The sequence below is a fragment of the Protopterus annectens genome, chromosome 13.part0 (assembly GCF_019279795.1).
Source record: "Protopterus annectens isolate FY-2018-M chromosome 13.part0, PAN1.0, whole genome shotgun sequence".
NCBI classification, from domain to species: Eukaryota; Metazoa; Chordata; order Ceratodontiformes; family Protopteridae; genus Protopterus; species Protopterus annectens.
This window is the reverse complement of record NC_056747.1, coordinates 837,765,445-837,789,802: the sequence shown is the minus strand read 5'-3', so window position 1 is coordinate 837,789,802 and position 24,358 is coordinate 837,765,445. Positions and strand designations below refer to the sequence as shown.

The 24,358-nt window shown below is 43.9% G+C and overlaps 1 protein-coding gene across 2 annotated transcripts in view; it reads right to left on the bottom strand.

Moving 5' to 3' along the window:
• USP32 (ubiquitin specific peptidase 32) overlaps positions 1–24,358 on the bottom strand; it is a 3,310,274-nt gene that overhangs the window by 2,730,595 nt on the left and 555,321 nt on the right. The window lies entirely within an intron of this gene.

Genomic DNA, 24,358 nt, shown 5'->3' with positions numbered 1-24,358 from the left:
CTTCATGAATGGGACTGGTATAAGGGTCCAATTCTTTATTCAAGGACCATCTGGTAACTTTTTCCCATTTGTCTTGATGCAGTTTTTTAGTAGACTGTTTGTGATGAGCAATAATAATATGTTGGACAGGGGAAGAAAGGGAAGGACAGGATGCCTGGCAATCATGGGAATTGGTGAAGCCATGCAGTGAGCTTGAGATGTTGGAGATTCAGATGAACCATGCCCTCTTGGTGAGTTAGGAGATCTGGAACTGGGTCCAAAATCTATGGTTTCTGTATTAGATGAGGCCAGAGGAAGGGAAACCAAACTTGTTGAGCCCAGAAGGGGGCAATGAGGATTATTGAATTCTCCATCCTTTTGGCTTTCTTTAGGAATTGTGATACGAGAGGAGTCGGGGGGAAAGGCATACAACAGACCGAGAGCCCAATTGTGGAGAAGAGCATCTCTGGATGACTCCCCTGAAGGAGGGACTAGGGCGATGTAGCTTCTGCACTTGCTGTTCAGAGGAGAAGCAAATAGGTCACAGCAAGGTTGGCCCCATGGCGAAAAATCCTGTCCGCCACTACAGGGTTCAGAGACCACTCATCAGGCATGAGAATAGTTCTGCTCAATTTGTCCTCTATCATATTGGAACTTCCTGGAATGTGCATTGCTATCAGAAAGTGGTTGGAAGAAATCACCCATTGCCAAACTCTGAGTGCTTCTCAACATAGAGGGTAAAATTTGGTTCTTCCCTGTTTGTTAATATACCAGATTACTGACATTTTGTCCATCTGAATTGCAACTGTCCCTAGGAGGAGGGCATGTTGCAATGCTTGCAACACTAACAGCACTGCCCTCATTTCCAGAACACTGATGTGCAAACCGACCTCCAGTTGGGACCAAGTGTCTTGGACTGCTTTTCCCAGATAATGCCCCCCATCTGGGAAGCATCTGTGGTCACTATGGCTTGGGGGTGAGATAGGGTGAATGGACGGCCCAAGAGAATCTGGTTGGAGTGAAGCCACCATTTGAGGTCTTGTTTGCAATGGTTGGTAATCAAGACGAGAGGAGACATTGCTTGGTGTATCCAAGACCATTGGGTTGCTGTTAACCACTGCAGGATCTCATATAAAACCTCACTAGAGGAACCAGAGTGATTGAAGATGCCATTGAGCCTATAGTTTGAAGGACAAGTCTCGCTGGAACCCTGTTGTTTCGAAGAATTTGACTTGAACTCTGATCCTTTGTAGTCTTTCTGGAGGAAGAGAAACAATCCCCAAAACACTATTTAAGTGAGCACCAATGAAGTCCAGTTGCTGAGAAGGCGTTGGACTTTTTAAATTTATTGTTATGCCTGGAGATGTGCAAATATTTATGGTGTAATCTCTTGCCTGTTCTAAGAGACACCTGGTGGTAGCGTTGAGGAGCCAGTTGGCGAGATATGGGAAGACTCAAAATTCTTCCAGTCTGAGGTGAGCTGAAACTGCTACCATGCATTTGGTGAACACCCTGGGGACTGTGTTGAGACCAAAGGGCAGTGCTCTGAACTGGAAATGACTGGCTGGAAGCATAGAAACCTCCTTTTGCTTTTTTTTTTTTTCATTTTTATGTGGTAATAAGCATCTTTGAGGTCCTACAGAGCACCTCCAGTTGCCTTTTTCCAAAAAAGGAAGTATGGATTGTACCGAGACCATCCGGAATTTGGTTTGTTGAAGTGGCCAAGATCCAAAATGGGTCTTCTGTCCCCTGTTTTTTGGGGCACTAAAAAGAATCTTGAGTACACCCTGGTTCCTGTATGGTCTGGTGGGATTTCTTGGATAACTTTTTTCTGAATAGTTTTTGAATTTCTAAGACTGCTGCTTCCCTTTGATTGGATGGAGCATCTGGGAGTTTTTCTGGGATTTGGGACTTGCAGATAGTGGAAATTGGTAGCCTCTGGATATTATTTCCTGCACCCAATTGTCCGAAGTTATTGTCAGGCCAGTAAGTGCAGGGATAACCGCACCCAAACTGCCTCCAGAGGAAGGCAATCGGGCACCCTTTTCAGGGATGCTGATAGGAAGTTCCAGAGAAGGATTCTCTGGACACTGATTCTGTGGTCCATTTCTGCCCCTAGGGTGGCATCTTCCATTACTTCCTCCTCTGCCCCGGGGGAAGTCTTTACCTTGTCAGTCTTGGAAGGGACTTTTGGATTTTCTAAACCATAGTCTCCCATTCCTTTGGTTCCTTAAATAAGGCCTCTGAGGGGTAGAGAAATGTATGCCTATGGCAGATAGGGTCTTACCATTTTGCTCACTTCTGGCTAGAGTGTCTTTAACCTTTGGGCCAAAAAGGGTGGATCCGTCAAAAGGAGTACTGACGAATGACACTTTAAATGGCTCTGCAAAGTCTCACAAGCACATCCAGGAGTGCCTTCTGATGGCTATACCTGAACCCACCGCCCTGGTTGCCCCCTCGGCTGCATTTTTTTCATTTTTATGGACAAGTAGGAGATAGCATCAAGGGTTACAAGCTGAGAGGAAACTTTGTCATAGACCTCTTCAGCCACTGCTCCTGAGAGAGTATTTTAAAGTTCTTTCATCAAATCTCTCTGTACTCTGGTAAAGTGCACCATATAGTTAAAGGACCTTAGAGCAAAGGTTGTTGTAGCATAAACATGCTTCCCAAATCTATCCAACATCCTAGACTGCTTGTTAGGAGGCTGGATAGTAGGACTCTCTTCAGCGAGTTCCCTCTTGGTGGCAGCTGCTATCACCATGGCATCAACATGAATTCCCTTTGACCAATGTGGTTCCTCTTTAGGTGCTGACAATATCCAGTCAGGTCACTTGGGATTGAATCTATGGAGTCGGGCATCTTCCACGCCAGCTGAGCATTCAGTTTAATGAGATTATCAGCAGGTGGCGAGATCCAAGAAATGGAAGGCTGGGCACAAAAAGCCTCCAGGTATACTGATTCCTCCAAGGAAGGCTGGATGGATGACCAGCCACCCCTCTGTTTCAGGACTTCCAGGATGTCCCCACAGGAATCCTCATCAGGGGGTGACCTAGGGGAAACTTCCCCTTCATCAAAATCAGTATCTTCAATGTAAGACTCTTCTGGGGAGTCTAGATGCTTCCTCCTGCACTTCCTCTTCACAGGGACTTCATCGGGGACATGTTCTGGGGAAGTGTCCAAAGAGGAGACCACTAAGTGGGAGTCACCTGGGACTTTTATGACCTCTGTCCCAGGGGTGAGACGGATGGTAGCTCCGGTCTAGAGGAGGTAACAATCTGTATAGACAATACCTTCTCCATTATCCTAAAGGCTGGACACCCCCCCCCCCAGTAGAGGGATGGGAGCCCGGAACCAAGGTCATATCCCGCACTGAGAAGGCATCCTCTGGGATAGAAGTCTGGGTTGATCTTACAAATGTCAAGTGCAGAGAGACATTGATGGTTCCAAATGAAAGGAAATCAATCCAAGTCCCTTGAACCTGACCAGAGAATCACGACCCTGGGAGACCTTCGGTGCTGATGGCTCAGAGGAACTCAAGACAACCTTTGGAACTGGAGATGAAGAAGCTACTGATACTGAAGCATTTGATGCTGGAGGGGTCAGAATAGAGGACTCCAAGTTCTCGATTGGAGTTGGAGGAGGATATGGGGGGGGGGTTATAGCTAGGCTTGTTCCAGGGTCAACATGCTTAGGGACAGAGTTGTAAGCCCCAAGCTGCAAGGAGCTGATCCCACCAGTCTGATTATGTCCATCTCTGAAAGGCTCTTAGTAGACTGGATGGAGCATATGGAGGGCAATTTCAGAGGTCTGGCTTCCAAGAAAGAACTAGGTGTCATATCCTTGAATTGATCAATGGATGGAGCATATTGTGTTCGTGGTAGATGAATTAGCTTCGGTACAGAGGAATCAGTCTGTGCCAAACAGTATTGTTTTTGGTTCAGAGGAACATTTAATTTTTGATGTCGGTAATTCCTCCAGTGCCGAGCAGCTCTTTGGTACCGAGGATGGCTTTGGCAATTATTTTGTAAGTTCCAAAGATCTTGGAACCAACGAAACCCTTTTCCCCGAAGCAGACGAAGATGAGGAAGAAGTGCTAGTGTCAGGTCTAGGCTCAGATAAGGCCTCTTCAAAGGTAAATGTAAGGAGTCCTTTGAGGATCAATTTGTTTTTCCTTTCAGTCAGGGTTCGAGTAGAGAACCCGTAACATGTAGAACAATCCTCTTGTAAGTGTATTTTTCCTAGGCAGTATGCACATAGAGAATGGTTAGCAGAATTAGGCATTTTGCCTTCACATTTTGACATTTTTTAAAACCTGAACTGCCTCTGTTAGGCTTAACATGTGAAATTTGTTTCTGGTCAGACATTTTTTTTTTAATTGAAAACAACTGTCGCTAAGGTCGCGTGACACAGGAAAAGTTGTTTTTTTTTTTTTTGAGGAAAGAAAGATAGGAATTATAAAAGAATACCAGCAATGGTAATAAAATTACCTGAAGGTAAAGAAACGAGGTACCAACAATGGTACAGAAGTTCTACCAACTGTAGGAAGAAATAGGATTAAAGATTTTTTAGAAATAAGCTTAGAGGAGTGGCTAGATAGCGTTTTAAAGGAAATAAGAATAAAATAAGGGTAGCTAAGAACACAAAATTTAATAATTACTCACTGAAAGACCAAGGCTCTAGAGAAGGAAACTGATGTGTCTGGTCTGCAAAGCGGCAAACGACATCTGAGGTAATCTCTGTAGAGGAGCATTATGGGTAGTGCCTGGCTTGAGAGTTTGGAGAGTGTGAGCTGGAAGATATGGCCAAGTCAGTTCCGAGGTTCAGAACCAAACCCAATGTCAAGGATTGGGTGAAGATTAACAACATCAGATCCTCATTTTCCCACTATCCATCTGACCTTTTGGGTATGGTACAGTGGGTGTGGAAAAGGACTCCAACAGCAGATGGGGTCTTACCTTCTTGCTCACACCGAGTTAGTGTTTCTTTGACTTTCAGCCCAAAAAGAGATGAGCCATCGAAGGAAGCATTAACAAAAAGGACTTAAAGGCCTCCGTGAATTTGCAAAGGTGCAGCCAAGCCTGCCTCCTTATGGAGATGCCTGATCCTGCTGCTCTACTTGCTCCATCTGCTCATAAAAAATGAGTCTCATGGACAATTAACAACCAAATTGAGGATAGCCAGCTGTGCACCGATCTTATCCACTGCCGCATCAGCTAAAGCTCCTTGGAGAGAATTTGATAACTCTTTCAACAGGTCTCTCTGTAATCTGCAAAAGTCAGGAAGATAGTTCAGCAATCTCAAAGTGACAGATGCTGAAGAAAAGATGTGCTTCCTGTATCTATCCATAGTCCTAGAATTCTTATTAGGAAGATGGATAGTGGAATTAGTTTCGGAAAGTTCCTTCTTCATGGCGGCCGCCACAACCATGGCATCTACTGCTACACCTTTTGTGAGGAAAGCTTGATCCTTGGGGACTGTAATGTATTTATTTGACCTCCTAGGAGTGGCTCTATGGAATGTGGGGTCTCCAATGCCTTTCAAGATATCAACTGTACAAGCTCGTCGAAAGGCAGAATCACCTGGGACGTTGAAGGATGGGATCCAAAGACCTTCAGGTATGTCGACTTCTCAGTAGAAGGGGATGAGGATGGCCAACTGCCTCTCTGTTTCAGGATTTCTAGGATGTCGCCAAAGGAGACATCACCAGGAGGTGATCGTAGGGACCCTTCTGCTTCATTGAGGTCAGTGTTCGAAGTGATTGACTCCTGCAGTGAGTCAAGATGCTTCCTCTTGCATGTCCTCTTCTAAGGGACTTCTTCAGTGTGATATTCTGGAAAACTTTCATAAGAGGGGGAGTCCCCTGGGGAACATCCTGAGGCCTTGCATCCCTGCGATCCTGTCGACGAGGGTGAACAGGAAAAGACACCTGTGCTGAAAAGGGAGAAAGCTGAGATGGAGACTGTGTCTGAGACTGAGGGGCAGTCATTACCTTCTTCATAACCTTGAAAGCAGACTGCCCCTGCTCCAAGAAAATCCCTGGGCCCGACAACAAGGATGTTAGGCCTGAGAAAGCTCTTGGAGCCAGTGATGGAAGCTCTGAGAAAGAGGTAGGAGATGAACCCATCCGAGCAGAGGCTCCAAGACACAGGCTCCAAGACACAGCGTCGGATCTGAAGCTTCTCAAACCTGTTCTATGGAGCCAGACCATGAGCGTCGGCTCCCAGAGGTTTCCTGCTCTGACTGGGTGGAAACACTCTGGGCAGACATTGGTTCCAAAGAACTTACAGGTGGTCTTTGATCTAATGCAGACACTAGCTGGATATCAGAGTCTTCTGGCTCCAAGGTTGAGGGATGGCTCAGAGGAGGAGGAGTAGGCACCACTGGGGTAATTTGAGTCTCATCTGACTTCTTTGGGTTCAGATCCAAAAGAAGCTTGGCCAAGGCAAGTGTCTTGAGAAGCCTCTGCACCACTCTGTCCACATCTTCATCCGAAAGGCTATTGGTAGACCTTGTGGACAGAGTTGGGGAACTGGATCTAGTAAGAAAGGATGATGGAAGCAAAGTTATAATCAGCTCCAAGGATGGAGACTGGCTCCAATAACAAAACTCAGAAGTTAGTGGAGACTTTAGAGCTGACTACTTGGATGACTTCAGATCCAAAGTTCTGGAGTGATCTGAAGAGGTTCTGGCTCAGTAGTGGTGGTCTGCTCCATAGCAGCTGTCGGAGCAGACAAATTTGTTTGCTTGGCTCTCGGCTCCGACGAGGTTTTCGGAGCAGGAGATGACCGTTTCCCTAGCCTCTACGATTTGTCAGATTTAGGAGAGGAGGGATCTGCCGCGATAGCCTCAGAGAAGGGGTTTTACTCAACCCCTTCAAAATCAACTTATTTTTCATTCTAGTAATGTCCTTGCATTAAAGGTGTGACAAAAAGCACATGGCTCTTGCAGATGAAGAGGCCCCAAACAGTAAATGCACAAAGTGTTAGAATCACTGAGGGGCATCTTCTTACTGCATTTCTCACAGACAAAAGTAGTAGAAGTAGCAAACTTAAACTCGTCTTAAGTAAAAAAAATAAATAAATAAAAATAATAAAAAATATATAATTGTACAGAATTACTAAGTATTCGAAAGTAATCCAAGGAAGGCAGGCAGTCTGTTTCCAGTCGAAAATCTTTTATTAAGTACACAGACGAGCGATCCAAGTAAAACAAAAATAGAGTAATAGTTTCCTCACAAGCTTTCTAAATATATATATACTTTTTATCAGCCATGGGAGTGGTTTACTGTACTGTAAAACAATGTGTTATTGGTACACATGTTAAATTCATATCCCTTCCTCCATCAGTGTGAGATTCGTGCTGGGTCTGCCCTACTTAGTAGCTGTCATAATAACATAACCATTATGCACTTTAAATAAAATTTATAATGATGTGGGACCTCTTATTTAACCAGATAATTAAGTAGATTATTAAGTCTGTGATTTTATCCAAGACAATATACCAACCTTAGTCCATTTGGCAATCAAAAAAAAAAAAATATATATATATATATATATATATATATATATATATATATATACATACACACACACACACACACACACACTTTGCATGCAAAAAAATCAAATGTAAAAATCATATTCTATTTTCATAACCTATTAAGATCACTTTCATCCTTCTAGCCTTCTTCAGGTATGTGTACAAGAACCCTAAAAACAATCTATAAAAATATTATTGTACAATTAGCTAGTATTGTTATTACACATCATTTTGAATAAAGTGGAAAAAAAAGAACCCGAAAAAAAAATAAGAAAAAAAGTACGATGATGGAAACAAAATATACACTTAAATTATAAATGATTTAAAATGGTATTTAAAACCAACTGATAGAATACAATAAAATTAGTCATGCAAACAATGTGGCAATTTTCTAAGTTCCAGTACACTTTTAATTGAACAGTAGTAGTTCAGTCCAGGCTTCCTACAAGAGTTCAGCTTTAATTGCCACATGAGTTCATGTTTCTCCAGAATATTTGGGATGTTTCCTTCAAGATCACCCATGTTTATGTGATCCAGGATCTGGAATTTAAAACCTGTGTGTCTTTTATGAAGAGAAAGGTGTTTGGCTAGTGCATTATTTTTACATCCAGAGCGGATTTCTGACAGATGACATGAAATCCTACGCTTGAGTTTATTTAGTCTTCCCCACATAGAATGCATCACATCCATTGCATTGTGCCCTGTAAATTACTTTTGTAGTGTTACAGTCACCCCCTGCACTGGTCTTAGTGATTTTCTTTAAATAAAGGGCAATAAAAACTATCACCTTGCTGTATAAATATACAAAATGTACAATCAGTTTCACATCTTTTAGTGTTTCTCTCATATGGTCTAGGTTTAAATTCAACAAAACTTCTAATGTTCCTGGCCTTCCTATAAAAAAAGTATCGGGCTTCACCCAAGATGGTAATCAGAAAAGGGTTCATTGGTAGGTAATAGGCTATCGGCCCAAGGGCCTACGTAAGCCTAGCCAACAAGGTTCCTTGGCTTACGCCACCCAAGAAAGTTATTTTCCTGTGCCACTGTCAAGCAGACACAGAAGTGATCCCCGGGGTGCATTTCCTATTTCCCATCCACTCATCAAGATTTTTCTTGAAGAGTGCTAATGAAGAACTTTACTTGACATAGATGGGTAGCCTGTTCCAGGGTATGGGAGGTCTCTGGGACAGGAATCTATCCCTCCAGCACGTCCTGTTTATTGTGGTGACAAGGTTTAGGTCCCTAGAACATGTAGCTCGGAGGGATTGGGATTTCTTTAAGTGTAGCATGTCCAACAGCTCTGGGTTTGACATAGCTTTATATGTTAGGCAGAGATCACCTCGGAGTAGGCGATATGCTACGGAGTAAAAATGGAGTTTTTTTGAGGCAGTCAGTGTAAGGCATTTGTGAGGCCAATAATCATCTTTGTGAGGTACTTCTGTGGCCTTTCCAGCTGCTGCAGATGTCTTGTGAGGTACATTCCAAAAGGGTCATTGTACTCTATAATGGGTCTAATGAGTGTCGAGTAGAGGGGAACAATGACCTCTTTTCCTGGATGAGAACCATTTTATGATGAGGTGTGCCACGTAGAAGGACTTCCTGACTTACTGTGTCGATGTGACTATCAAAGGAGAGACTACTGTCCATCTGGGTCCCAAGGTTTCTCATCACACATTTGGTGTTAAGTAGATTGCTGCCTATGTGGTAGTTCATGGGTACAGAGTTTTTACCTAAGGGGATGACACTGCACTTTTTGGCATTGAGCTTGAGGCCATGGCTCTGACACCAGGCATCTGTCTCAACGAGGCCCTTCTGTAGGATATCCACATCATTTGGGGACTTGACTATGGCTCCTAGTTTTCAGTCATCTGCAAACTTTGTTAGCCAGAGACCTTCTGTGTTAGCCTGTACTTCAGAGAAGTAGATACCAAACAGGAGGGGTCCCAGGACAGATCCCTGTGATACTCCACTTGTCACTGCTTTGAGGTCAGATTTGGAGTCTTCAACTTTTACAGTGTGGCTTCTGTCAGTGAGCCAGTTGGCAACCCATCTAGGCGAGGTCAAGATAGGCTGTGTGAACCACCTTACCCTCATCTACGGCTTTGGTGACTGCCTCAAAGAAGTCGATCAGGTTCAGGAGGCATGATCTGCCTTTCACAAACCCGAACTGGGTGGGATCCAGAGTTTGGAGGTTACCAATGTCTTTGTTTATGAGTTCCATGATGATACGTTCCATGGCCTTGCAGACCAGGCTCGTCAGGCTAATAGGTCGATAGTTCCCGGGATCAGTGGTGGCTCCCCCTTTGTGGAGTGGGATAACTGTTGCAGTGCACCATTCAGTGGGCACAAAGCCTGATGCGAGGCTATTACTGAACATGGTGCTTAAGTGGGGAGCCAGTTCATTCTAAAGTTCATGCAAAACACAGCCTGGGATGTTGTCTTGTCCCATGGATGCTGTGTTTCTGGCTTTAGAGAGTGCAGCTTTTACCTGCGTAGTTGTGATTACAGGGACTCTGCATTCTTCCTGTATAGATATGGGCCCTTTAGGGGGTGAGGGGGGGGGGGTAAAGTTAGCACTGAACCTATCTGCCAGGATGTTGGCAATATCAGTTGGTTCTGTAATTTTCGTGCCTTTGTGCTGTAACTCAGAGCAGATCTGGGTGTTGCCATCGAGATTCTTGACATAGCTATAGAATGCTTTGTGGCTGTCCTTAGAATTAGTGGCAATTTTGTTTTCGTAGCTAGCTTTGCAGGATCTTATAATGGATCTCAGCTTCTTACTGAGGCTGACCAGGGAGCTCCTCCAATTATGGTATTTTTTCCTGTTTCCTGTGACAATGTCCTAGTTTTCTTCAATAACATTTTTGATACTGTGATAATCCAATGTATATGTCAGGATGCAGCTATTTTTGCATTTGTTATTCTCTGTGGAATTGTTTACCATTCTCCTACTAGGGAGGTTGAGTGAAGGTGCTTGAGTCCTTTTCAGTTCTATAATGGGTTCCAGGATGTTTTTAACATCTGACTTTCATAGCCTCTCACGACAAAATCATTCTCTAAGTTGTTCAGGTTTCTCAAAAATGGTTCCATCTCTGGTAATTCTACCTAATCTATAGCCCTGGGACTTCACTACATTATAGTTGTTTTTTGTAGGATGTAAACTTTTACTGTGGAGTAATAAGTTAACCCTTGTTGGTTTTCTGAATAGATCAGTGGTGATTCTGTTTTTGTTGGTGTTATTGGAAATCTGCATATCTAAGAAAGTGGTTGAAGTATAGCTATGGGAAGAGGTAAATTTTAGGAAGGGGGTTGTTTGAGGTAAGTGATAAAATCTCCAAGTTGCAAGGTGTCACCTTCCCACACAATAAACATGTCATCAATAAAACGTAAATAGCATGTGATATGCTGCATGTAGTCTGCGTTGTTTAACACAAAGTCCTCCTCCCACTTGCCCAGAGCTATGTTAGCTATGCAGGGAGTCATGGCAGCCCCCCATTGCTATACCAGATTTTTGTTTGTAGTGTTTGCCATTGAAAGTAAAGAAACTAAAGTCCAGTACAAGATTAATGAGCTTGGTTAACTTTTGCATTTGTGCCTGTGTACCTTAATTATGTTTCTTAAAAGACTCCATAGCTGCTATTATACAGAAATTGTGAGGGAGCACTGTGTACAAGGATTCCACACCAATAGTTAATAAAATACTGTCAGCTTCCACTGTAATGTTTATTTTCCTCAAAAAATCCATTGAATCTCTTATGTATGACTTATTCTTTTCTGCTAAAGGTTTTAGCAAGTAATCTAGGTAAATGGCTGTGGCTTCAGTAAGGGAACCTCCACTTGCTACCACCGGTCTATAAGGTGGGTCTGGTCTGTTCTTGTGTGGCTTTGGTATTCCAAAAAAGTAAGGTAAATGTGGGGATGGGCTCCACTAATAATTATAAAGAGTTTCAGTAATACGTTTTTCTTCCCATAATGTGGTGAGATTAATGTTCCAGAAATCATATGCTCTTTACGTCATCCATGGTAAATAACTCATAAAATCTGTTATCCTCCAGCATGTTCTCTATCTTTTGGTTGTAGCTAGTGGTATCAATCACAAGTATAGCTCCTCCCTCGTCTGCCTTCATTACACGCCTGGATTTATCATTGCCTAGCGCAATCAATGCTTTTCTTTCTCCCTGTGTTAAGTTATAAAGTTTTTCCTTAAGGAGTTTTTTTAAGGAGTTTCCTGATATCCATCTCACATTTCACTTCGAAAGCAGCTAATGTTTGATGTAGTGGTGGACAATAGCTGCTAGGCCATTTTATAGTTTCATCAATAGCCTTATTTTCAATGTCATTACATTTGCCATGAAACTGTACCTTTAAGTTGAGCTTCCTCACAAACATTTTAAGATCTATCAGTACCTGAGCCACCTCACTCCTGCAGCTTGGTACAAAAGTAAGTCCTTTGGTCAACACACTTTTTTCCACTTCAGTCAGTGCTTTAACAGAGTGGTTCCAGATAAGTGGAGCACCTGTTATTGTTGTTATTGTACCTGTTATTGTGGCTGGTTCCTCTGTTTGAGCCTGGGACCTGGGTTGTAGTCGGGGTTCCAGTCGGGATTGCCCAAGTATTGTATTTCCCTCACGCTTGTCCACTGTTTGGTTCTCCTGTCTCCCTGGGGGTTCGTGGATAGAGTCTAACACCTCTGGAATTCCTCCTCTGCTTTCTGGAATCTCTGTGGGTTGTAGTAGTATTCCACACTATGGGTGTGGTAGGGGGGAACTTGGTAAGAGGGACAAGCTCTGGGGCTCTGGTGGTGGTCGTTGTTCTTGTTCTGGAAATGGTGCTGGCTATGGTATTGGTGTGGTGGTTGATGTCTGTGCTGTCGATACTGGTCTTTCTGAAGAAACTGCAGCACCTGGTAGCTGGATTGTCTGTGGTCCCGGTTGTCCTGGTAGTCCTGTAATACATCCTGTAGAACTCTCTATCGGTTCTGGTTGCCTCTGTGACTTATGTTACTCTCCTGATACTTCTGTGATGTCAAAGGCTTCTGTGGAGTGTTGACAGTCAGAGGGGATTGGGATGGTTGGGAATGAGATGTTGGGGAGGGCAGCCTCCTGGTGGTCCTGTATTGTGCCCCTGTCTGGTTTTGTGCAAGGATCTCCCCTGGGAAAATCCCACTGAGGTCTGCTGGCACAGTTATACTTTCCCTTATATCCCGTTATAACTAAAATCTTGTCTGTTGTTGGTTCTCCTGCTGTTGTTATTACTGTACCTCCTAGTAAGTCTCCCAAGATCATCTTTGTCCAGTTGATCTCGTTTCATCTTATTAATCGTTCTTTCTTTAATGGACTGCTCATATCCTTTCACTCTTTCTTTAAGCAGCTCAAATTTAGCATTTAGGTCATTGTGGTTCTCATTTTCCAATGTTGTTTTTAAAGATGTGATATCAGCCTTTGCAGCTTCCTGCACACTAAGGTTGTTCCTTACTAGCAGACAAATACGTTTGCAGCTGGCATCCTCTAAAATATCTTCCCATTCCTTAGAAAGTGAATCATCCATACTTTTCCACGTTGGTCTTTTGTTCACTCTATGTCTCCTTGGTAGTCTCTTCTTATCCATGCTTTGTTGCAAATAAATGCATTCCCAGTAGAGACCCTGCATGCATTTCAGTTGCTTTTCTAGTTTAGAAAAAGTCTCTGAATTAATATTGTCTGGGCCCATTCTTCCCTGTCCATTTTCTGTATCCGTTTGTATCGGATCTGCTTCTGTATCATTCTAGAGAGGTACAGTTAGTAAATCTTTCTGTCATTATCCATGTTTTAAAATGCTGGAATTCCACACCAATTCAGGGATCCTTTGACGGAACAAAAACCTTGGTCTCAGAAACCAAAGTACCAACAAAGAAAAACAAGTAATCTCTGTGGTATCCCCAAACTCTCAAAACAACCCACTAAACAAGTACAGTGGGTCCAAAAACAAAACAGTGCAAGAAACTTCTCTGTGATCCGATTAATATACAGTGATTAAATAGAAGTTATGTTCTTACCATAACGTTCCATGTTAGTTGTCTTCTTCTCGCCTTCTTCTTGCTGGATGGGTTCGGAGCCGACCTCGGCTCCGACTCGGCCACTCTAAAAGCTCGAGAGTTGGTTCCACCGGCTCGAGGCTCCCCTTATATCCCACAATGCTAGGCGAGAGTTACCTCAGATCTCGTTTGTAAGCTAACCCCAGCTTATAATAGTAACAGAATAACTATAAACAGAGTCCACCTCTAACAACAGGGAGAAGAAGGGTGACCTACATCCTGATTCAGGAAATATGCAAAGCAGCATATGCCTAAGTAAAGAGGTGGTAGAAAGAGAGGTCACAATCACAACTCCTCTAGGTCTGTCCAGGCCAGGGGGAAGGAGGGTGGGACGCAAGAATAAGGCGAGAAGAAGACAACTAACATGGAACGTTATGGTAAGAACATAACTTCTATATGTTGTCTATCTCGCCTTCATTCTTGCTGGATGGGACCGCGTCCCTAGCACCTTATCCCGGGTGGCCTAACGGAACAGACTCCTGAGAACAGTGGAACCAAAGTTAGCTCTATGCCTAGAAGCTAAATCCAACTTATAATGAGAAATGAAAGTGTGAGGAGTAGCCGCTGCACAAATGGTGTCAATAGGCAGTCTGTCTTGGAAGGCTAAAGAAGTAGCCAAGGCTCTGGTGGAATGGGCTTTAGGTTTATTAGGCAACTTTTGGTGTCTAATTTCATAAACAAGGGAAATCAGAGATGTTAGCCATCTAGATAATGATACCTTTGAAACTGAAAGTCCCTTTCTGCCTTCTGCATAGGAGACAAACAGCTGGTCAGATTTTCTGAATTGTTTTGTTCTATCCAAATAGTACCTCAACTGATGATGAACATCTAGCCAGTGTAATTTTTGTTCAGACCTATTGGAATATTCTGGAAAAAAGACAGGGAGGTCAATGCTTTGATTTAGGTTAGACGTCAAGACTACCTTAGGCAAAAAGGACGGGTTGGTTCGTAAGGATACCCTGTCCTTATGGAACAATAGATAAGGAGGTCGACAGCTGAGTGCATGAAGTTCTGAAACTCTTCTAGCTGAAGTAATAGCTACCAGAAAGAGAGTCTTCCATGATAGCAATTTTAAAGAACAGGAGGCTGCAGGTTCGAAAGGGGGGAGAATCAAAGATGTAAGAACTAAATTTAGGTCCCAAGGAGAAGGAGGATTCCTTATAGGAGGTCTGAGAAGAAAAACTCCCTTCAAAAAGGCTTTGCAAAGCTTGTGGGACATTAAGGCAGACTCAGAAATACCCACATGAAAGTTAGAAATAGCTGCCAATTGAACTTTAAGAGTAGAAGGAGATGAACCTGCATGGAAGAGTTCAGCTAGAAAATCAAGGACCATTTGGATGGAAGCAGTGAAGGGATCTATGTCCCTTCCTTGAGCCCAATATGTGAAGCGTTTCCACTTACTCAAATAAATCTTCCGAGTGGAAGATTTATGGGAAGCTATCAAAATATCTCGAACAGAGTGAGATAATTGAGGAAGCCTGGCTAAGGTTGGAACTGGAGGAACCAAGCAGTGAGGTTCAGAGAGGGAGGGAGCGATGAAACTGACCCGACTGATGGATCAAAAGATCTGGAACTAGGTCCAGATGCCAAGGTCGCTCCAATAGAAATTGATGTAGAAAGGGGAACCACACCTGTTGAGGCCAGTAAGGAGCAATGAGGATCAACGAGGCCTTCTGAGCGATAGCTTTCTGTATCACTTGAGAGATTAGTGGGAAGGGAGGAAATGCATACAGAAGTCCCCGGGGCCAAATTTGGACTAGAGCGTCTCTGCTGGGTTGGCCTGGTAAAGGGAATAGAGTGAAATAATCTCTGCACTTGCTGTTTTGGGGAGTAGCAAAAAGATCGCAGCAAGGCTGACCCCACTTGAGAAAAATCTCTCTCACAACAGAGTCTTTCAGAGACCACTCGTGAGGCATGAGGATAGCTCTGCTCAATTTGTCCGCGATTTGATTGGACTTCCGGGATGTGCGTTGCTATCAGAAACCGCTGAGAAGAAATCGCCCATTGCCACAATCTGAGTGCTTCTCGACACAGGGCGTAGGACCTGGTTCCGCCTTGTTTGTTGATGTACCACACTACAGACATATTGTCTGTCTGGATTGCAATCGTTCCCAAGGGAAGAGAGTCTTGAAGGGCTTGCAACGCTAAAAGCACTGCTCTCATCTCCAGAACATTTATGTGCAAGTGGCATTCGTCTGGTTGCCATGTGCCCTGGACTGTCCTGCCCTGATAATGCCCCCCCCACCCGATCAGGGAGGCGTCCGTTGTCAGAGTAGCAACGGAGGGAGGAACAAAGGGTCTTCCCAACAAGAGCTGAGGGGAAGACATCCACCACATGAGATGATTTCTGCACGCCTGCGTGATCATAATGGGGTGGGACATTGGAAGTTGCTGGTATGACCATTGTGTAAAGAGCATCCATTGAAGGATTCGCATGTGGAATCTGGCTAATGGAAGCAGAGGTATGGCAGCCGCCATAATTCCCAACACTTTCAGAACTAACCTGGCTTTGACTCTGTTGTTGTTGAAAAGGAGTGAGACCAGTCTGTGTATGTCTGTTATTCTCTGATCTGTTAGCCTCGCAGACATGTCTACTGTGTCTAGATTTGCACCTATGAAGGTAATAGTATGACAAGGTGACAAAACAGACTTTTCGCAATTTATTGAAATGCCTAACTTTTGACAAATGCGAAAAGTGTAATCCCTGGCCATCAGAAGTAGATGCTTGGTGGGAGCTGTGAGGAGCCAGTCGTCCAAATATGGAAACACCTGGAATCCTTGTCGTCTCAGGTGAGAAGCTACCACTGCCATGCATTTGGTAAACACCCGAGGGGCAGTGGTGAGACCAAAGGGCAGGGCCCTGAATTGAAAATGACTGGTTCCCAGCCTGAAGCGGAGAAATCTTCTGGAGCGTCTGTTCATTTTATGTGATAGTACGCATCCTGAAGGTCTATAGAGCACATCCAGTTTCCTTTTCCCAATAGGGGAAGGATGGACTGCAGCGTGACCATCCGAAATCTTGTTTTCTTGACTGATCTGTTCAAGATACTGATATCCAAAATTGGTCTCCAGTCCCCTGTTTTCTTTGGAACTAAAAAGAACCTTGAGTAGATTCCGGATCCTTGCTGGTCTGCTGGAACTGGTTGAATTGCTCTTTTTGCAAGCAGCTTTGAAATTTCCAAAACCGCTAGATCCCTTTGAGCGGGTGGAACATCTGGAAGGGATTTTTTTGATTGGTTTGGAATGCGAAGAAAGGGGATAGAATAAACTTCGGAAATGACGGACTGTACCCATTTGTCTTGAGTCAGGGATAGCCAGGCTTCTGGGTACAGTGACAATCTTCCCCCGACTGCCTCGAAGGTGGGCAGTCGGGCAACACCTCAGGGATGCTGAAAGGGCTTATCAGAGAAGGCTTCTCGATTGCCCTGGTTCTGGAGCCCCCTGCCTCGAGGCGGCGTCTACCATTGTTATTCCGCCTCTGCCTCTGGCGGGAAATGACTTTGTCGTCAGGCGAAGTCCCTTGAGATTGTTTACGGAACCACATTTTCCCACTTTTCTGGCCTTTGGGGTAAGGCCTAGAAGGAGTAGAAAAACGGACTCCGACGGCAGAAAGAGTCTTGCCATCAGTCTCGCACCTAGTCAAAGTTTCTTTCACTTGAGGACCAAAGAGAGATGATCCATCAAACGGGGAATTAGTGAAAGACGTCTTGAAGGGGTCCGCAAAATTGCATAGCCGCATCCAGGCATGCCTACGTAAGGCCACACCCGTCCCTGCGGCCCTACTCGCTCCATCAGCCGCATAAGAAAGGAGGCGCATGGAGGAGTTGGCTATGGAGTTAAGGGTAGCCAGCTGAGTGTTCATCTTATCTTGAAAACCCGCAGCTGTAGGTCCTTCAACATGTCACTCGCTTCTTTAATCAAGTCCCTTTGAAGACGAGTAAAATGGCACAGGTAGTTCAGCGAATGCATAGCAAATGTCGCTGACGAGAACATCCGCTTCCCGTACCTGTCCATGGACCTAGATTCCTTGTTAGGTGGATGGACAGGTACTGAAGGATCAGCTAGTTCCTTCTTAGTGGCAGCAGCTACCACCATAGCATCCACAGAGACTCCTTTTGTCAAGAACTGTTTGTCTGCTGGTGCCGTTATGAATTTTGAGGGTCTCCTGGGAGTGGGGTCCACTGAATCAGGAGCCGTCCATGCCTCTTTAGCTACCACCTGCATGAGGGGGACAAAGGGGGGAGACACCCAGGAGGTGGAAGGGCGAGAGCCAAACGCCTCAAGGTACACAGATTCATCCTCCGAAGGGTTGAGGGCTGGCCAATTTCCTCTCTGTTTGAGGATTTCGTGAATGTCTGCAAGAGAGGCATCTTCAGAAGGGGGACAGGGGGAACCCTCGGGATCATCTAAATCTGTGTCAGATGTGATGGACTCAGGTGAGTCAATGTGTTTCCTCTTACACTTCCTCTTCAGAGGGGGCTCTTCTGGCAAATCAGGAGAGGCCTCGGAAGAGGATGAAATCCCACAGGGCGTTCCTGAGGAGCTGGCTCTCTGCGGTCCGGGATGAGGGAGTGAGTCGACTTGACCTGAGGCACCGTAGAGGGAGGGGCAGACGGAGCCGACTGTGGAGTAGAGCCAGGCTCTAACACACTCCGCATGACCTCGAACGCACCCCTGTCAGGCAAAGCCAGAGGTCCCCGCTCCGAAAAGCTGAGAACCTCCCTCGGCACCGACAGTGATGGCTCCGAGGCCGATGTCGGAGCCGAACTCACCAGCGCCGAAGCTCCGAGAGGAAGAGCGGGGTCAGACAAGGGTCCGATGCCACTCACCCCCTCGGAGCCGACGAGGGAAGTTCGGCGCCGAGATTCTTCGAAAGAAGAAATCGGAGCCGACGACGGAGCCGAAGACATCTGTATCGGCTCCGACGCTATTACAGTCTCGGTTCCGAAACGCCCCGGCTCCGAGCTCAACGGAGTCGGAGGAGGAACATATTGATGGACAGGGGCAGGCATCAACTGATGAGTCGGGCTCTGAAGCATTTGGGCCAGTGCCTCAGACTTAAGAAGTCGACTCACTACCCTCTGAAGGTCATGATCCGACAGCCTCGATGACCTAGAGGAGGGAGATTTATGGCTCCGTTCAGACAGCAGAGGAGATGCTGGAGCCGAATGAACGGAGCCAAGGGATGGTGACCTAGATCTCTTCCTAGATGTCGGCTCCGAAGGTCTGGTCGGAGCCGACAAGGAATCTACTACCTCGGCTCCAGCCGGAGCCGAGGGAACCACAGAAGCTGTAGACTCATCGGCTCCAGCCGGAGCCGATGCAGACATAGGTTTTGTAGCTTTAGGTCTCGGCTCAGTAGCTGGAGCCGAGGACCTTGAAGCCTTGGAGGGCTTCCCAGAGACAGAAAGGGAATCCTCAGGCTTAAGTAGACCCCTTAGGATCAACTTGTTCTTTCTTTCCTGCAGGACCCTGGGGCTGAAGCCGTGGCATACAGCACAGGAGTCCTGTAGGTGCAAAGGCCCCAGGCAGTAGACACAAGAAGTGTGACCGTCTGTCAGAGACATTTTCTGACAGCACGCATCACACTTCTTGAAGCCTGAGACCTTTGTGTCTTTAGACATCCTAGACAAGAAAGTGTAACCACACACACTCAGTCAGACACACTGATTACACTAATCTTATTTTAAAACTCAAAAATAAAACAATTAACTAAAAGTTTTATTTAAGAACAACACATACACACCACTAGGGAATGGGGAAAGGCCAGAAGGCCCGAGAGAGAACTTTAAAGTTCTTGTGGGAAAAAAAATGGATTTTCCGAAAAACAGGGGTAGAAATCCACTAAACTAAGGGAAAAGTAGTTAAAACTTAAAAATATAGGGGTTTAAGTATTCTAATTTTACAGAAATACACTTACCAACAAGCCGGTAGAAAAACCAACACCTCGATCGCTGTAGCGGCAAACGAGATCTGAGGTAACTCTCGCCTAGCATTGTGGGATATAAGGGGAGCCTCGAGCCGGTGGAACCAACTCTCGAGCTTTTAGAGTGGCCGAGTCGGAGCCGAGGTCGGCTCCGAACCCATCCAGCAAGAATGAAGGCGAGATAGACAACTTAACATCTAGAGATATATGGACTGAAAATCTTCCAGAGAGAGAAGTTTCTTGCACTGTTTTGGTTCATGTTTTGAGACTTCGGGGATACCATGGAGATTACTTTTTTTTTTTTTAAATCCAATACAAAAAGTCCTACTATTAAAGTTATTCCACGCAAACAATAACAATAAAGTAAGAAGAATGGAGTCCTCTAACTTAAACGGACTTCAAGAGCAAAGAGGGGGAAAAGGAGGGAGGAGGGAAGTCCTCTAACTTAAATGGACTTCAGAAATGGAGGGAAGTCCTCTAACTTAAACGGACTTTTAACAAAGTTGGTGGACAGTTCTCTAACTGAATCAAATGGCAACCAATAAAGGAATACAGTCCAATTGCATTAAACCCAAACAGAAGGGAAAGAGAAACGACTTGTAGGTAAAAAGGGAGTAAAACAGAACTTCTACTGTCAAAAAGGGCACTAATAATGGGAAAAGCTAGCAAATAAGTACTAACTGTAAATTATGCAAATATAAAAAAGTACAGCTAAATGCAAACAAATTGTAATAAAATTGGCCTCGAGCTTGCTTGAAGAACCTTCTCGCAGCGAGGCAAACGAGATCTGAGGTAGTTGGAGAACTGTATTATGGGTAGGGAAGGAGGCCCACGAGCTTTGCTGAAGACTTCGAGCTATTGGAAAGGCCAAGACAGATCCAACACATCGGATCTGACCCCATTAGTGAGAATAAATGCGAAACTGACAACACATCAGTACTTATATTAACTGCAAGAGGAACTCCAACAGTAAGAGAATAGAATAAAAAGAAAATAATGGCAGATTTGTGGTACTAAGGGGCTACTGGCAAGGGAGGAGGCTTAAACTGCCATGTATTTATATTCCATAGAAAACTGCTTTAATGCAGTTTAAGAAAATTCTGGGAGAAATAATCAGCTTTCAGCTTGGAAAATTACTTATAGGTGGGGAATGGATTTCATCTGACTAGTGAAGATGTGTCCAGGGGGCCCAGAAGGGAAAATATAACAAAGGAGGGTAGAATTTTACAAAAAAATTTAAAAATATTTGGCATGGAAGATGTGAATTCAGGAGTTTGTAGTGAATTTACATATTACTCCCCAAGATACAAAAATAATGGGCTAGGCTAGACGGAATTTGCATTTAACAGGAACATATGCATTTAATTCAACGTCTTGATATGCACCTAATAACCATTTTAGATGACGTGCCAATAATAACTAAAATAAAAACAAAGGATAATGAAATAAAAATGAGACACTAGCACTTTCCCACCTAACTGCTGAAAACAGACAAATGTAAGGAATGAGTAATGGAAATTACTCAGGAACTATTACAGAAGATAAACATTTATAGTGAAAATATAGCTAGGGAGTAGGATAAAATTAAAGTATAGTTTAAAAATAGGGTAGAAATAAAAGAAAGGGAGATGTGATTAAGCAGTAATAAGAATTACTTAGAGGGACTGACAAATGTTAAAGTATTGCAAAATAGGGGGAATCTCGCAGAAAACGAAGAGGAGCAACTGCACAATGCTAAACAAAAAGTAAGGGATTACCTCAATAATATGCATGAGTTATAAAGACTGCTGTTAAGCAACTGTGTTTTAATAATAACTTTAGAGTACAAAAACTTTTAGCAAAACAACTCTGGCAACAGAAAGAAAGGGCTGTCAACAAGTTTAGGGAGCCTATAACAAGGAAGATAAAAGTTGTGTAAAATCTTACCAGAGCAGTAGACGTCTTTTCCTTCACTGTTGCAGTATTCCTTACATCTTGGGATTCCCTGCCTTGGGTAGCCTGATGTCTAACCAGTATACAAAAGCCTACTATCGCTTTAGGGAACGCCATACGTCAGACGTATGCTCTTTGTGTAGTGTATGGCATAAAGGTAACCTCCAGATGTACCAACCTCAGAACTGATTGCCCCAGTAGGAACACCAGTCCAAGGAAAACCAAGTGGTAACCAGTACATCCAGGAGGGAAATGGAGTAGGGAAGGAGGGAGTGAATATGGAACAATGAAGGAAAGGTCATCTACTACTATAGTAATATTTTACATAATTGTACTATGTCCTTCCATTCATATGTTGCAGTACATGGAAGAGAAAGGACCAACAGAACCCTCTAGGAAGCTATGCAGGATGACCCTAGAGAAAAAAACAACACCTCTAGCTCTGAGATTCCATCTAACTTGTAGTGCTTGGTAAAAGTACACTCAGAAATACCGGTAGCTATTTCAAGAACAGAGTTAGTATCCAACCCCTTAAAAATGCACCAGAAGAAGCCACAGCTCCAGTAGAATGAGCCTTTACAGAAGAAGGGAGGCTCTTACTATGAAAAGTATAACACAAAGAAATAGCGTTTAAGATCCAAGAAGAAACAGTTTGCTTGGATACAGCTAAACCTAGGCTAAAAAGAAACAAACTGATCAAAATTTCTAATAGACTTAGTCTTATCCAAATAAAATCTGAGTTGTCTATACACATCCAAAAGTATGCAGTATCCTTTCACTGACAGATTGCAGAGAGGGGAAAAAAGTGGGCAAATGACCAGACTGATTAAGTGACAACTCATTAACCACCTTGGACATAAAAGAAGGATTAGCACACAAGGACACCCTGTCCTTATGAAACACCAAAAAAGGAAGACAAGCCATAAGAGCCTGAAGTTCAGATACCTGTCTGGCAGAAGTAAGGACCAACAAAAGAACAGTCTTCCAAGAGCAATCTTGCAAGGAAGCTGAAGCAGCAGGCTCAAAAGGAGTCTGAGTCAAGTTCTCCTTGTCTTGCGTAAGTAGGGTCCACCCTGTTAGGTAACTTGTGATGACTGACCTTGGTTAAATGCAGGAGAGTGAACCAATGATGTCTCAGCCAAAAAGGAGTCACCAACAAGATTTTGGGAGCATCCTGTTGAATTCTGAATAGGACTTTTGGAATGAGAGGAAGGGGAGGGAATGCGTAAAGAAACATCCCTTTTCAATAAAAAAGAAAAGGCGTCCACCTTCCACACCAGAGGACCTGGAACTCTGGCACAAAATAGGGGAAGTTGTCTGTTCAGAGGGGAGGCAAATAGATCTACTTGAGGAGTACCCCACTGGTGGACTATGTCCAGAAACACATCCCTGTGAAGCAACCATTCGTGGGACTAAGTTAAGGACTTGCTCAGTGTGTCTGCCACAACATTTTGACCTGAGGGAATGTAAACTGCTTGAATAGTCACTTGATACTGGACAGCAAGATCCCATACCAAGAGTGCCAACCAGCAAAGAAGATAAGATCTTGCCCCCCCCCCCCCGTTTGTTTATATACCACATCACTGTGACATTGTCTGTAAATACCTCAAAAGGCCCTGGGGAGAAAAGAAGATGAAAAGCCTTTAGAGCCAGCAGAAGAGCTCTTATCTCTTTGATAATGATGTGCTCCTTCTGCTACAGAAGCAACAACATAATCTGTACCTTTAAGGAGCCAAATCTGCTCCCCATCCCACGTCTGAAGAGCCTGTGACAACTGCTGTATACACCAGTAAAGTTCCTTCTTGAGACGCGGGAGAAGAGGAACTACAAAGTCTACTGGATATGCCCCTTGGAGTGGGAAGTTCTTTCCACAGTGTCTTTAGCCAAGAGCTTAAGATGCAAATTCTCCAGATACAAAGCCAAAGAAGAAACCCTACTAGAGAGGGTCATGGGAACAAAGGCCTGACAGACTGAGAAATATGTATGGTCGTAGGAAGCACCGAGACGCAACAAGCACTGCTCATGACATTCTTTATGGGGAATCTGTCTCCCACACTGGCCCTTACTCTTCTTGGTTGACATGAAACCCCACAAGCAACAAAAAATAAAAAGAAACATAACATGCAATAAACCTCAATAGGCACTTATTTGCCAACGGCTTGCTGAACCACCAACTGAACGGAAGTTCGGACAGATGATAAAAACAAGGTATTCGGACTGGCAGCAAAGAAGTTTGGAGGATGGTACATCCGGACGTCATTTTTATGTGCTATACTATGCGAGGAGCATACCTGTGACATACAGTGTACCTAAAAGCAACCTAAAGGCTTTGGTATACTGGCCAGATGTTGAAACGCCCTTGGCGAGGGATCCATATTGTAATAAATACTGCAACAGTAAAATGGAAGTACATACACTGTGTGTGAAAATATTTAAGGGCTACTACCAAATAAGTATTTTATTTTACACAACCACAACAAGCAAACATAGTACTCAATTTACTGCGCTGCTCTACAACTACTCCTCCTAGGCACTAGTACTCCAGCTGTCGAGCAGTATCCATTTGTTAATTCTACCATTTTTCTTATACAAAATAACTCACCCTCAACAACTTGCTTAACATAGATGTATTCTATATAAATGTATCTATATCTTGTATTGTATTGCATTACTGCTACTATAAGCACTTACTTCTGTTAAAAAAAAAAAAAAAAACTTCTTGTTAGTCTTTTACATTACTTATTGGCTGTTCCACAACTTTTTTTCCTTCACTGACATAGGTATCTTGTTTTCTTGTACACTGCATGCAATGTATTTATTTCTAATTGTTTAATGGTTAATGCTCTGTCATTACCTTGCTTTAATCTTTCTAAAGATGCTGTTATTGGAGTTCCTTTCCCTAGGCCAC